The sequence below is a fragment of the Acomys minous genome (genome assembly GCF_964271855.1).
Source record: "Acomys minous genome assembly, chromosome: 10".
NCBI lineage: Eukaryota > Metazoa > Chordata > Mammalia > Rodentia > Muridae > Acomys > Acomys minous.
Window position 1 is genome coordinate 34,478,765 of NC_140491.1, and position 15,155 is coordinate 34,493,919.

The 15,155-nt window shown below is 46.8% G+C and overlaps 1 protein-coding gene across 10 annotated transcripts in view; it reads left to right on the forward strand.

Moving 5' to 3' along the window:
* The first annotated feature begins 4,796 nt into the window (after positions 1–4,796).
* FAM53A (family with sequence similarity 53 member A) overlaps positions 4,797–15,155 on the forward strand; it is a 35,818-nt gene continuing 25,459 nt past the window's right edge. For 4 of the 10 annotated variants that reach the window (XM_084797640.1, XM_084797635.1, XM_084797646.1 and 1 more), the window contains exon 1: positions 4,875–5,716. The gene's annotated coding sequence lies outside the window, so the exon portion shown is untranslated. Of the gene's footprint in view, positions 4,849–4,874; positions 5,721–15,155 lie in introns of those variants that run through there. The other 6 variants (XM_084797644.1, XM_084797645.1, XM_084797637.1 and 3 more) reach the window with 4 other exon arrangements.

Sequence of the window (15,155 nt, forward strand, 5' to 3'; positions counted from 1 at the left end):
CTGCAGCTGGAGAAGGATCCTGATGTCAGGGCTCTACTTAACCCCTGCCTTTCTAACCTCTCACCTATCTCCTGGATTTTCTTGGCTAGCCAGAATTTTAGTTACATGCTAAAAGGTATCCAAAAAAAATCTCTGAGTCTTGTGACTCAGGCCTTATTTGGTGTGTTTCTTCCCTGGTCACTGTGATGAAGTACCTGACAAAACCAATTTATAAGAAGAGAGATGGCTCAACAGTAAGAGGACTGGCTGCTCCTGAAGAGGCACCGTGTGGCAGCTCACAAATGTCTAAGTGTTGTATTAGTCAGGGCCCTCTAGAGGAACAGAATCTCCTTCCTTCCTTCCTTCCTTCCTTCCTTCCTTCCTTCCTTCCTTCCTACCTACCTACCTACCTACCTACCTACCTATCTACCTAGGATTTCTTAGAATGGCTTACAGGATTTGGTCCAGCTAGTCCAAAAATGCCCGTCTATCAATGAAAGGCCCCAAAATCCAGTAGCTGTTTAGTCCGTGAGGCTGGATGTCTCAGCTAGTCGTCAGTGTTCACAAGCATCCCAAAGAAGTAGGTTCGAATGCCAGTGAAGGTACGGACTTGCCACCTAGAGCGAGAAGGCAAAGGAAGCTTCCTTCTTCCATGTCCTTTATACAGGCTAACTGCAGAAGGTGTGACCCACACTAATGGTGGATCTTCCCACCTCAAATGATTGAATTAAGAAAATCCATCACAGGTGTGCCAGCTGCTTGGGTTTTAGTTAATTCCTATTATAGCGAAGTTGAATAGTGTGAAAAGTGTGAATAGCCATCACAACTATAAAGCCATAAAGTACGTAAATCTTTGTGAAAAACAAAAACCGATTTATCTTAAATCAACAGTATCAGAGGGTAGTCTCTCTTGACCAAGAGAGCTTGAGAGTATTAGTAACTCAAATGATCCTTTAGTCCAATAACTAGTATCTTTAAAAATTACCAAAGGGGCCGGGCAGTGGTGGCACACGCCTTTAATCCCAGCACTTGGGAGGCAGAGGCAGGCAGGTTCCTGTGAGTTCGAGGCCAGCCTGGTCTACAACGTGAGCCTAAGACAGCCAGGGCTACACAGAGAAACCCTGTCTGGAAAAACAAAAAGCAAATTACCAAAGAGTCTGAAAAGTTGGCTTAACAGTTAAGAGTACTTATTGCTCTTCCAAAGGACCCAGCTAAGATTTTTAGCACCCAAATATTGGCTCACAACCATCTGTAACTCCAGTACTAGGAGACCTAACACCCTCTTCTGATCTTTGCGGATGGTATGCTATGTATGCTGTGTACATATGCAGGCAAAACATTAATACACATAATTTTTTTGTTGGTTTTTTGTTTTTGTTTTTGAGACAGGGTTTCTCTGTGTAGCCTTGGCTGACCTGGACTCTGTAGACCAGGCTGGCAAAATAATAAATGCTCAAAAATTAAAAATGCCAAAGAGCAAAAAAAAAAAAAAAAAAATCAATACCAAGAGAAGGAACAAAGTCACAGAAGAGAGGAGTCAGAGACCAAAGTGACACGGACACAAGAGGCTGGAAGAGGCAAGAAGAATCCTTCCCAGAACCCTTGGATCATGGTGGCGCATGCCTGTAATCCCAGCACTTGGGAGGCAGAGGCAGGTGGATCTGTGAGTTCAAGGCCAGCCTGGTCTACAAAGTGAGTCTAGGACAGCCAGGGCTGTTACACAGAGAAGCCCTGTCTTGAAGGGCGTGCAGCTTTGTGACAACTGGGTTTCCCAACTCCTGGCCTCAGAATGAGGGAGAATAGGTTTCTGGAAGTTTCTTATTTTTTGAGGCTGGGTCTTGCTCTATAGAATGCAGGAAGTCCAAGTGCCATCACATTTGGCGATGGTTTTTGTTGTTGAGAGCTGTCTGCTCAGAGAGGCATTGTCTTGTAGAATATTCAGCATCTTTGGACAGAAGCCTCCACGGGGTCTTTGCATATTAGCCCAGACTTACGTGAGTAGAGCAGGTGACAGCCATTATGTGGAAGGGTAGCTACTAGCCAGCTGGTTTGGCTCAGTGATGTCATGCATTTGAGGTACCTGTCAGCTCACTAACATCCCCTCTAGTCTGACCAGCCTCTGGTGGGAGGCAGTGAGGGCAATATCCAGCAGCCTGAGGCCTTTCTTCGAACCACTCTCCTCCTAAGCTCTGCCATACAGACCCTGTGCTTAAGTGTGTTGAGGTGTGCTGGAGTCTGTCAGGGTGATCTCAGGTGTCCTGATGTATATTAAGGTGTCTAGCGTGTTGGGATTGCTGAGGTGTATTGGGGTGAGCTGAGGTGGACTGAGGTGAGCTAGGATTTGTTGGGGTGAACTGAGGTGGGCTGTGATAGTCCAGGTGTATGCCTCTGGTACCTATCCTAACCTGAAGCTGCACCAGCAAACTGGCGTCCTGGAATGATCTGGGTTGTGTCAATGCTCGAGTAGTACAGCACTGGGTAGAGGAGGTGTTAATTTAGGCCACCACTGTCCTCCCCTTGGCACTGCCCAGTAAGAGCTTGGCTTCTCCCAGATTGGTGCGTGTAGTGTTCTCAGACGGCGTTGGAGGCAGACATTGAGGAGACAGGCTGGTGACATTGTTAATCGATGTCACGGGAGGGAAGAGGATACAGCCCCTTGGTGGAGCGGCAGCTTCCTTATCTGTGACCCAAGGATGATTTTAGTACTCTTGGCTGGTCCCCTTTGGGACTTGATAAACACGGTGATGCTGGCACCTGTCCTCAGCATCACTAGCCTGGCTCAAGGGGGACCATCACACACTGGGTGAAACCCCACTGCTGGCCTGCAAGCCATTCCCTGCGATCTGACCTGGAGGAGAGTTCGAAATACTTTTTGGTTTTGTATAAATTCATCAACTCAATGGATATTACCCTAAATGGGCACAGACTCTCAATCCCTGGAAGCCTTTAATAATTATTCAAATGCAGCTGAGCAGGGTGGCATAGGAAACTTAATCAGCCATAGGGCTTGGGAAACACAAGGTGACGGTGGTGATTTGAGAAGGCCACCATGGGTCCAAATATGCCGGGGGAGGGAGGAGTGGGGGATGAGGACTTTTCTGGGCAGAGTTCCTCTTGGGCACAGGTGCCTGGCCAGATGTCCCAGTTCTTATCTGGCCCCTGCCTGCTGTGACCGGGTCACAATCCCCCTGTCCTCAAGAAACCTGCAGGAGGAAATTAAAAGTCGGTAGCTGGTCATCTGGCAGGTGAGGGCATTCTTCATAGTCCGTCTTGGCTCCACTTGGCTGGGCCTCTGAGCCTGTACAGGACCTGTGGAGGCCGCGTCCGACTCCTGGTGTTCCTAGCAACACCTAGCATCAGCCCCAGGAGTACCCAAATACCCAGTGCTTTTCCTAATATATTCATTTTTAGGTCTTATTGTGAATGCTTTCTTTTCATTTTTTTTCTTTTTTCTTTTTCGTTTTTCGAGACAGTATTTCTCTGTGTAACCTTGACTGTCCTGGACTCATTTTGTAGACCAGGCTGGCCTCCGACTCACAGAGATCTGCCTGCCTCTCTGCCTCCTGAGTGCTGGGACTAAAGGCATGCGCCATCACCGCCCGGCTGTGAATGCTTTTGGAGCTAACTACTCCATTTTCTACTTCAAGTAGCTATACCTAGCCTGCAACTTTTCTTTTCTTTCTTTTTTTTAAAATTTTTTGTTGTTTAGGGACAAAGTTGTCTATGAATTCTAGGCATCTGGAATTACAGATGGGAGCCATCACGTCAAGTCCTAGCCAAGTAAGCATGTTTTTTTTAAACCAAACCAAACCAAACCAAACCAAAATTTATTATTATTTATACAGTATTCTGCCTGCATGCCATTAGAGAGCACCAGATCTCATTGTGAGCCACCACGTGTTTTCTGGAAATTGAACTCAGGGCCTTTGAAAAAGCAGTCAGGCTCTTAACCTCTGAGCCATCCCTCCAGCCCAAGTAAACATGATCTTTCTTTCACTATTAAAGGTTTGTTTGTTTACTTGTTAATTTATTATGTAGACAGTGTTCTGGCCTGCCTGTCAAGAGAGGGCACCAGATCTCATTACAGATAGTTGTGAGCCATTATATGGCTGCTGGGAATTTAACTCAGTACCTTTAGGAGAGCAGGCAGTGCTTTTAACCTCTGAGCCATCTCTCCTGGTCCCTGAGTGGTTTTTTTTTTGTTTTTTGTTTTTGTTTTTTTTATTGCTTAACCTGGCCTCCTGCATGCTGGGAAGTGCTTCATCCCAGCCACATTCACCTGTGGCCACCTGCAGAGCAGCCTTACTTCCTAGCACCAACATGCACCTGCCTCTCAGTCACACGGTAGGTCCAGAAGTGAGACCCCAGAGGGCACGGAGTTACCCAAAGACACACCACCAGGGAGAGCTGGGCGCGGCGGCGAACGCCTTTAACTCCATGGCTTGGCACGCATAAGAATCTCTGTAAGTTCGAGGCCAGCCCATAGAGTACGAGCTATATAGACCTTGTTTAAAAAAAAAGGAAAAAGGAAAAAGGGCAGGGAGATGAAGGTGGCCACGTCAGGCCTTGGAATCCGGGGGCCACTTGATCCCTGCCCGCAGACTCGAATAGCGGCCGCGAGGCCCCGCCGCCCTGCAACCACCGGGAGGGAGGCTAACGTCACACCCGGTGCGAGCCAGCTTACACAAGGGGGCGGTACTCCTGACGGGGGCGGTGCCAGCGGCGGCGCACGTTGTCCGTGGGAGGGGAGTGAAAGCGGAGGGCGGAGCGGCACGAGGCCACGCCCACAACAAGCCCGGCGGTGGTGACGTCGCCCCGCCCGGCGGCGCGGGTTGAGGTTGGATTGCTAGCGGCGGCTTCCGCGCGCGGGTACGCGAGCGGACGGCTGACGGCTCCGGGCGGCGGTAGCGGCGCGGCGCAGCGGCCAATGAGGGCGGCCAGAGGGGGCGGGGCGTCGGCTGCGGTTTTGTTCCGCGGTGGCTGAGGCGCGTTGTCCCCATGCGCGGAGCGCGGCCTGCGCGGCCGGCGCCCCGCCCCAGGTACGGAGCCCGGCGCTCGCCCACCGCACGGAGAGTGCTCCGGGCCGTGGTTCGCCTGCACACCGTCACGGACTCCGGCCCCCGGACGCCGTGCCCTTGCGCTGTCAGCCCGGAGTCTCCTCCGCACGTCGGCCGGCGCCGCGCAGCCGCACGTCGAGAGCCGGGTGCATCGCCGCAGCGCGCGGAACACCCCCTCCGGCCGGCCGGAGCCTCAGCACCTTAAGGTCCCCGCGCGCCCCGGGCCCAGCACCGTCCTCGTATTCCGTGTTCCCTACACCCTAAGGACCCCGGGGACCCAACACCTCAAAGACTCCTGGGTCCCAGCTTCCTAGATCCCCTGGGCCCCACGAATCCCGGGACCCCTCTAAGCTTGACCAGGCCCCAAGCACCCCTGTTGTGTTCGCTCCTGCACGCCGGGCGGTAAGGCCTGCCCGCTGCGCCTGGGGCGCGCTGCCACTTGTTGAATCACTTTTCGTGTCGACTTTGAGACCTGTTGTCGCCATGCTGAGCTCGTGGGCCCCGTGAGTCCGCTGTTTCTGAGACTCGGTGATTGTTGTTTTGTACTCAGGAAGCAGGAAGTTTGACGAGATACGATGGTCCCTTGAGGGAATCCCAAGAGCAGATCCTACCCAACGACCTTCCTGCGGGAGGTGACTTGGAAGTGTATTCCGAAGCCACTTTTCTGCGTAGACTGAAGGGTGTGTAAGTCCTTTTAAGACTTCCTGTGAGTGGAGGATGGAATGTGAGATGTACACAGTGTGTTTTACCGCCCCTGATTGGCTATTGCCCTACTTTGTACATTGGATTTAATTTTCCCTTAGTCTTGAGTACAGATCTGAAATATATCACTCCAGATTAAAAGTACGGTTGAATTTTTTTGCACTCCTAAGTATTTCATCATTACATATATCTTTAAAATATGGATCTAAGCTTCCATAACTTTTTTTCTATACCCGGGCCTGGCATGCCTACACCTCCAGCCCCATTACATAGTTTATAATAATGTCTCAATTCTGAGAATTTTAAAGATGGAGTAGTTTGACTCCAAGAGTGTACTTGAGTTTTTACATTAAGAAATTTGATGTTGTGCTTACTGACGCAGTTTCTTCAAATACATATTTGGTCACTTTGTGTCTCTGATGAAAGTGGGTCTTAAAAGGGAAGTTGAGCATCTCACTGAGAAGGTAGGGCTGAGGATGGTTTTCTTTCCAAATCCTGAACATTACTCTAAGATGGAAATTGAGATTGTTTAGAAACTGGATCTTCTTGACACAGGTTTGGTTGGTGTGGCATTCTTTCAGATGATTCTCTCCTGGGTCTGGCACTTTGTCCCCTCCTTACTCCTTTTTGTGTGTTGGGCATAGCAAGCCTGGTCGCTTCCAATGGCTTGACAAATGGTTCTGCTAGCTGTCGCTGGGGCTTAGATCTTGGTTCTGGAGCTTTTTCCTCTGGTATGAGAGCTTGTGGCTTGGACTAGAGCCGTACCAGCTTACATGGCCTTTCAGTTTTTCTTCACCTAGGTTGGATTTTACAACCATAAAAGAGACAGTTTTAGTTGCTACTCTGAGACGGAGAAAACGGCAATCTTTTTTTAATTAAAAATTTTGTTTCCCTGTGAATGAAGGAATGAATGTTTTGCCTGTGTTGTGTGTCTGCATCACTTGCATGCTTCATGCCCTTGGGGGTGAGAAGAGGGTCCCTGGTCCCGAAGAACTGGAGTTACAGATGGTTTTGAAGTATCATGTCATTGCTAGGCACCTAGCACAGGCCGTCCGCACCTGTCCGCAAGAACAGCCAGTGCTCTTAACCGTCCAGCTATCTATCCCTCTAGCGCAAGCAGTTCTTCCTTCCTTTTTTTATTTTTTTTTTATTTTTATTTTTTTGCTCTTTTTTTTTTTTTTTTGAGATGTGATTTTTTTCCTGAGATCCATCTGCCTCTGCCTCTGGCGTATTGAGATTAAAGGCCTGTACCACCACTGCCTGGCTTTCTTTTCTTTTTTCTTTTTAACTAGCTATATTTTCTTTTCTCTTTAAAAAAAAAAAGATTTATTTATTTTATGCATACAAGTGCTCTGTTTTCATGCACACCAGAAGAGGGAATCAGATTCAGATGGTTGTGAGCCACCATGTGGTTGCTGGGAATTGAACTCAGGACCTCTGGAAGAGCAGCCAGTGCTCTTAACCACTGAGCCATTTCTCCAGCCCCAGCTGTCTTTTAAACTTCTAGTTACAGAGATTTTGGGTATGTACACACATGTGCTCAGAGTCTAGGAATAGCAAGGTGCTCCCAAGTCTGAGAGAAAACATGATTTTCCCTATACAGACGAGAGTCAAGAAAATCCTTAGGTATTTTCCACTGGTGCTTTCGAAACAGTTTTTTTTTTTTTTTGGTTTGTTTGTTTTTTGGTTTTTTTGGTTTTTCAAGACAGGGTTTCCTTATGTAGCGTTGTCTGTCCTGAACTCACTTTATAGACCAGGCTGGCCTCGAACTCACAGTGATCGGCCTGCCTCTGCCTCCCGAGTGCTAGGATTAAAGGCGTGCGCCACCACGCCCGGCTTGTTTTTTTTTTTAATTAAGGAAAACTTTATTTCCAGGGTGGTGGTGGCTGTTTCTAGGGTGGCAGTGCCTTACAGCTTAAATCCCAGCATACAGGCGGCAGAGGCAGGCAGATCTCTGAGTTCAAGGTCAGCCTGTCAAGTTCCTGGTGAGTAAGTTCCAGGACAGTCAGGACTACACAGAGAAACCTTGTCTCAGAAAACAAAAAAAACCAAAAAGCTTTACTGTTTTCGGAACGGGGTATCCCTATGTAGCACAAGCTGCCCTGAAAATTGTAAACCTCCTGTCTCTGCCTTTCAAATGCTGGACTTATAGATGTGTGCTCCCATGTCCGGTAATGCTTTATTTTGGGGAATAGTTTTAGGTTCACAGGAAATTACTCTTCATTTTCCCACCTTACTTATTCTTTGCTGTTATCAATATCCCTATTAGAGTGGCATATTTGTTACAGTTGTTGGTACTGGACCTTTTTACTTTTTTTTTTTGTTTTTTTGAGATAGGGTTTCTCTGTGTAGCCTTGGCTGTCCTAGACTTGCGTTGTAGACCAGGCTGGCCTCCAACTCACAGTGATCCGCCTGCCTCTGCTTCCCAAGTGCTGGCATTAAAGGCGTGTGCCACCAAGCACTGGCTCCCTTTTTACTATTTTTTTTTAAAAAGATTTATTTTTTGTTTTTGCTTTTGTTTTTTGAAACAGGGTCTCTCTGTGTAGCCCCAGTTGTCCTGAACTTGCTTTGTAGACCAAGCTGGCCTCGAACTCACAGCAATCCACCTGTCTCTGCCTTCCAGGTACTGGGATTAAAGGCGTGTGCCACCATGCCTGGCGCAAGAGAAACGAATGAATACTCTTAACTGCTGAGCCATATCTCTAGCCCAAATGCTGGGCTATTTGAGTTTTGACAAATCTGAAGTGATATGGATTTACCATTACAATGCTAAGCAGATAATTTCAATGCCCTAATAATGGCTCTTCGCTTCACCTGTTCATCCCTCCCTCTGTCAGCCACTGCTCACCACTTATCCTTTTTTTCTGGGATGTGTGTGTCTGTGTCTGTGTCTGTCTGTCTGTCTGTCTTGAGACAAATGTTTCTCTGTGTAACCCTGGCTGGCCTGGAACTCAGATCTGCTTGCTTCTGCAGGCAGATTAAAGGCATGCCCCCTGCCACCCCACCCCGCCTCCTTTTTACTTTTGCTATAGTTTTGCCTTTTCTAGAATGTCATATATTTGACAGTCTTTTCATATTGGCTTCTTTCACTTAGTAATATGTATTTACTGACTTGATACCTCACTTTTTTTTTTTAAGGTTTATTTATTTATTAGTTATACAGTATTCTGCCCACACACCGGAAGAGGGCACCAGATCTCATTATAAGTGGTTGTGAGCCACCTTGTGGTTGCTGAGAATTAAACTCAGGACCTTTGGAAAAACAAAGGTCTTAACCTCTGAGCCATCTTGCCAGCCCCCCTATACCTCACTTTTTAAATGTTATTTCTAATGATGTGCATTGTATGTGTAAGTGTACAAGTGTCTTAAGCACAGGGACTGGAGGAGTCTTGAAGAGAGGGGACTCACCAGGAGCTGGAGCCACCCAATGTGGGTGCTAGAAACTGAATTCAGGATCTCTGCAAGAAGACCTGCACTGCACGCTGGCTAGTTTGATGCCATCCTGACATATGCTAGGGTCATTTGGAGAGAGGCGCCTCACTTGAGAAAATGCCCCCCCTAGATTGGCCTATGGGTAGTCCTGTTGGGCATTTTCATGGTTAATGATTGATGTGAGCAGTGCCACCCCTGGGTTAGTGGTTGCTCTGCTGTAAGAAAGTAGACTTAGCAAGCCAGTAAGTAGTTTCTCCATGGCTTCAGTTTCTGCCTCACTGCCATTGTTGATGGACTGTGATGTAGAACTGTAAGCTGAAATAAATTCTTTCTTCCCTAAGTTGCTTTTGGTCATGGTGTTTTATCCCAGTAGAAACCTCTAATTAAGACATGTTCTTAACCGCTGGGCCTTTTGTCCAGTCCTAGTGTCACATACCAAAGGGCATCTTGGCTCTTTATTTTTGAAGTAGGGTCTCATTATGTAGCTCTGGCTGGCCTGGAATTCACTATGTAGATCAGTCTGGCCTTGAATTCCCAGCAGTCTTCTGCCTCTGACTCCCCAGTGCTGGGATTAAAAGTGTGTACCACCGTGCCCTGTTGGTTGTGCCTGTTTAAAGTTATTGCCAAAGTTAAGGACATGAATATTATTTAGGACAGCCACTCGGTTCTCAACCTGTGGGTCTGGACTCCTTTGGGGGTTGAATGTGATACGATGCTCTTTTCTGGTCTGCAGGTGTACTTGAGGAACTATGTTAAATGGGTGCAGCATTAGGAAGGTTGTGAGAACCACTGGTCTAGGAGTTAAAGCCTTTATGATTTAGAAAAGTTTTTTTGCGTGCATGGTGTTTTGCCTCCTATAGTTATGTTTGGGCACTACGTGAGCACTGGATCTCCTGAACTGCAGTTATGCACAGTTGCTGCCCCGTGGGTGCTGGGTATCAAACCCAGGGCCTCTGGGAGAGAAACCAGTGCTCTTAACCTCAGAGCCATTGCTCCCGCATTGTGTTTTACAGTGTTTTAATCCACACTTAGGTCTGTGGTCCTTTTGAATTACTTTTTGTGAAGAGTATCAGGTCTGTGTCTAGATTTACAAAAAGTGTCCTAGCCTCTAGAACTGTGAGAAATAAGATTTTGTTGTTTATAAGCCACCTGGCTTGTGGTATTCTCTTTTTAAAAAAATATTATCTGTGTGGGTGTTTTATCTGTCTGTGACCCACATATATGCAGTGCCCAAGGAGGCCAGGGAAGGTGTCAGATCTACTGGGACTAGAGTTACAGATGGTTGTGAGCTGTCATGTGGTTCTAGAAATTGAACCCAGGTCCTCCAGCAGAACAGCTAGTGCTCTTAACTGCTGAGCATCTCTCCAGGCCCTTTTGGTATTATTCTTGTAATTAATGAATGTATTTAAAATTTTTTATTAGATATATTCATTTTATTTTATGTGATTGTTTTGCCTACATGCATGTATGTGCACCACATGTGTGCTTGGTGCCTGCAGAGGTCAGAAGGTGGAACGGATCTGGAACTGGAGATAGGGATGGTTGTGAACCACCATGTTGGTGCTAGGAGCTAAACCTGGACCCTCTGCAAGGGATTCAAGTGCTCTCAATAGCTGAGCCATCTCACCAGCCTCCACTATGACATTCTTGTGGACTGAGATACTGGGATTGCGTTGCTTGTGTAGATCAAATTAGGACAAGTCAGCATCCTTATTGTCTTCCTATGCATGGACATGGGCTTTTTCTTCATTTGTTCAGTGTTTCTCTGATTTGTTTAATCAGACTTACATAGGATATAGCTTATTAGATATATATGTCAGTAATTTTGTGTGGTATCAACATAAATGACAGTGGGGTTTTTGTTTGTTTGTTTTTGTTTTTTGAGACAGAGTTACTCTGTGTAGCACTGGCAGTCCGGGACTCAGTTTGTAGACCAGACTGGCTTCAAACTCAGAGACTTGCCTGCCTCTACCTCCCGAGTGCTGGGATTAAAGGTGTGTACCACCACCACTTGGCTGCCTTTTTGTGTTTTTATGGGGACTTTGTTGCACTGGCATGATTGAAGCAAGGACAACCATGTTAAATGTGATTGTACACAAAGACAGTGGCCTTATGCTGACGGTCTCCATGACACTGCCCAGGTTCTTGAACGTGCCCCTCTTGAGCACAAGGGCAGGATCTGTTCTCAAGGGGGGGATCTTGCTATTTACTATTGGACAAGGCATTATGTAAGGATAAGTTAATATTAGAGTTTCTCATATTATGGTGGGAGGAGGGAGGAGACGGGTGATAGAGGGGCCATGTTATCATGTAGTGTGATGGAGGGAGAAAGGTAGTATTTACCTGGGGCAAGGGAAGGAGTCATGTCCTCACATTAGGAAGGAAGGACAAAGTAATGCCATCTTGTGATAGAATGGAAGGAGAAGTGTTGTTATTAAGCTTCCCAAGCATTTGATTTTTAAAGACTCAGGAGACAGATGCTAAGGTAAAAACCTGATAGCTCAGAGAGGCAGAAAAAGCACCCAGCTGACTGTCCTACTCAGCTTGTGTCCTAGAGAAAAAACCAAAAATCTTAGTATCTCAGTTCCTCACCCAGGAGGAAAAGCCAAAAAAGCTAAAAGCCAAAGAGCTTGCTAACTCAAAGCTCAAAACCTCCTCTTTTTGTTTTTGTCTTTTTAAAGATTTGTTTGTTTGTTTGCTTATTTATTTATTTTTATTTAGTATGTGTACAGTGTTCTGCCTGCCTGTATATCTGCACTCCAGAAGAGGGCACCAAATCTCATTACAGATGGTTGTGAGACACGATTTGGTTGTTGGAAATTGAACTCAGAACTTCTGGAAGAGCAGCCAGTACTCTTAACCTCACTAGCCCCAAAAGCCTCTTCTTATCCACACTTCTTAAATACCCTCCCACTCTTTACTCCCTGTCATCTGGTTTCTTGCTGCACCTCTTCACCTAGGGTTAACTTTATTAAATCCTGTCTACAAAAAGCTCTTGGAAAGTTGTGTGCTAGGCACTTGTAATCCCAGCATTCAGGGAGGCAGAGGCAGGAGGATCTCTGTGAGTTTGAGGTCAGCCTGGTCTACAAAGTGAGACAAGGACAGCCAAGGCTACAGAGAGAAGCCTTGTCTTGAAAAACAACAAACAGCACTCCCCCCCCCCAAAAAAAAAAACAAAACCAAACCAAAACTAAAAAAGGTGTGTGCTAGGGCTGAGCCACACCATAATCACCTGTTTACAATAAACAGTAAGTTCTCAGATTAAAGGTGTGTGGTAGGGATGAACCACACCAAACAAAAGACAGGTTTTTACAGTTCACAATCTCAGGGTTCACAGTGGGATCAAATGACCTGCAGCAGAGAAGGCTTTGTCCTCTGGTGGAAGGGAGAGAAAGGCTGTGTTCTCACAGGTTAGAAGAGAGGGGAAGGCCATGTCCTTTGGTGGTGGGAGGCAGGGGAGGAAGGCAGGGGAAGACCATGTTGGAGTAGGATGGGAAGGGAGGGAGGAGCTTCAGTGTTAGGAGGGAAAGAAAAGGTTGTGGTCTTACTGAGGTGGAAGAGAGAGATTCCCTCATGTGCTGGGCAGCTAAAGGATGAGCTGTAGAAGCCTCTTTCATCAGGGAAGAGGTCTGAGATGGAAGGAACAGCCAAACAGCAACACCCTTTTCCTTTTTTTTTCCCCCCTTCTTTCCTCCTGATACTAGGGAGTGGAACCCAAATCTTTGTTTAGACAGGTGTGTTGCCACTGAACTGCCCCCAGCTCATCTTCTGTTCATGTGGGTTGTTTGTTTGTTTGCTTTGGTTTTTTTCAAAATGGGGTTTCTCTGTGTAGTTCTGGCTGTCTTAGAACTCACTCTGTAGACCAGGCTGCCTCAAACTCAAGAGATCTGTCCGCCTCTGCTTCCCAACTTGCAGAGAGTAAAGGATGCAGCAGCTGCAGCAGCTGCAGCAGCAGCACCACCACCACCAGCTGTTCCTGCTATGTGTGTATGTCTCTGTGTGTGACTGTGTCTGTGTGTTTATCACAAATTGGTTGTTTATTTCATTTTGTCTAATATTTTTTGGCATCTTTTGATCCCAAAATGTGATTTTTTTTTTCTTTTTAGCCTTCTCAGTGTGATGGATTGCATGAGTTGACTTTTAGTCCTGTTTTAACTAAACATCCTACCATCCAAATCAACTAGTTGTGGGTTTTAATACTGTCAAGATGTTGATTTGTTATGTCAGGGAAGTTTTGTCCTTTCCTCATTTTGTTTTGAAAGGTTTAAAAAAAACAAAAATAAAACAACAACAGAAACCCAAACTTGTACAGTTGATCAGAAGTACCAGTGTTGTGGCACCCAAACAGGACTTGTTCCAGGCTTTCCAGAACCAGTATAACGTCTATGTATGGTCTTTTAAAAGAGAGTGACACCTAAATAAGGCTGTTCCAGTCTCTCCAGGAATCACTATGATACCGAGATGTCTCTGTAGATACTCTGCACTGGCTCAGGTGCATGACTTGTGTGGCACATGAGGGTCTAGCCCTCTACCCTCCAGGTTTCCTTCAGGACTGGTGACCAGCCCCAGGAGAGGAACAGGGTGTTTCGCTCTATCCTGTGGATTAAGTGTCATTATTTGGGCTACTGTGTCAGCATAACAAATTACCTCCACGGTTGGTAGCTGGAAATAGTAATAGTAGTTGATTTCTGTCCATGGTTGCTAGGGTGTGGGATTGCACAGCAGCTCAGTGGGGTAGCCCATGTATAGAGTCTCAGGTATGTTGATCAGGAGGGTCTGGCTGGACTTCATATACACACAAGGGGCTCACTAGGCCATTATTACATGTCTCTTTGTGTGCTGCCTTTGGGGGTTTGCCCCTAAAGAGCCTGGCAGATGGAATACCATTTTGACTTTATTCTGTACTGCCTACCTTCTGTCCACTGTTAAGGGGGTAATAGACTCTGCTTTTTCTGAGAGGAGCGTAGGTGTCTCAGGCATGTTCTACAGCCTCTGCTAACAACTTTGACAGGTCATAATTGAGATGCAGTCAGATTATTAGGCTGCAGTGCGTTTGTCTGTGTAGTGGGAGCAATAGGGGTAGTAGTAATTCTTTGTTGGTCAAGTTCTGTGCTTTAGGCTCCAGGTTTTGTGCTTACAGGCAGCTCTCTAAGCAGGACTTGAAGGTTTTTCTTGCTATGTAATATGTTAGGAGCCGAGATGAGGGGGTGGAGTAGCGTATCAAGCTTAGGTTTGAACTTGGTGTTAAGGTCTTTGTTAGCTGGGTGCCTGCTCTGAACCTGCTGCTCAAAGGCGACTTTTTCCACCAGTCCCTGCTATTTCCGGGGTCTAGAGCCTGGTTATTCACACAAATCCTTATTAAGATTTACTGTGTCAGGTGGCCTGCCTGTGAGGCTGCCAGGATGAGTTCTTCTCATTCAGAGGGATTGTAGCTGTGCCTGACACCCTCTGCAGTGTGGTGGCAGCGGTTCTTCCATCTCATAGTGTGAGCAGAGAGAGAATGACAGAGAGATCCTGAAGTGTGTAGAGTGGGAGCAAAGGAGGAGGGTAAAGATGAGGTGATGTGTGGGCTGAGAGAGGAGAGACTGCACGCTCCAGGCAGCAGGGATGAGGAAGCACTGTGGAGGCCATGTCTACTGGGCGTGTGTAAGTCACAAAAAAGTTAGAAACTGAAGGTGAAGGTGGGCTCTAGAGCAGAGGCAGCCCTAAAGATTAGAGGTGGCAGGAGAGACAAGAGATGAATTCAGTGCTCTGAATAGGAGTCTGGGACCATTTCCAGAAAAGCACAGTAGCCACTAAGTATCCAAGGCCTCAAGGACTTGGGAGGTACCTGAAGTTCTTGCTCATTATTCTAACACTGGAGAGAGAAGATCCTGAATCCCAACAGGAGCCAGAAGAGTAAGTTTCCTTCAAGGAGCAGGAAGGAGAAGGTGTGGTTTCAGGGGCACCGTTCCTAGGAAGCTGCAAGATGAGGCCATTCACAGT